The following is a 398-nucleotide window of genomic DNA, read 5'->3' as shown; positions in this document are numbered from 1 at the left end:
GAAATTGGAATGAAATATTGAGATACTCAATGAAAAATCCCAATGAAAGCTGTGGAATATTCAATGAAAGTGCACATCATTAATTATGAAAGAAGCAATGAAAGCACCCAGAATTGATAATGAAATATTCAATGAAAGTGCACAGCATTAATTATGAAAGAGGCAATGAATACACCTGACCTAGGGAATGAGATATTTATTGAAATTGCACAACATTAATTATGAAGAGTACAATGAAAGCATCCAATATTCCTAATGAAATATTCAATGAAAGCGCACACCATTAAATATGAAAGAGGCAATGAATACACCTGACCTAGGGAATGAGATATTTATTGAAATTGCACAGCATTAATTATGAAAAGTACAATGAAAGCATCCAATATTCCTAATGAAAT

The sequence above is a fragment of the Laccaria bicolor genome, genomic scaffold, assembly GCF_000143565.1.
Source record: "Laccaria bicolor S238N-H82 LACBIscaffold_31 genomic scaffold, whole genome shotgun sequence".
NCBI lineage: Eukaryota > Fungi > Basidiomycota > Agaricomycetes > Agaricales > Hydnangiaceae > Laccaria > Laccaria bicolor.
Note: the sequence above shows the minus strand (reverse complement) of the source record.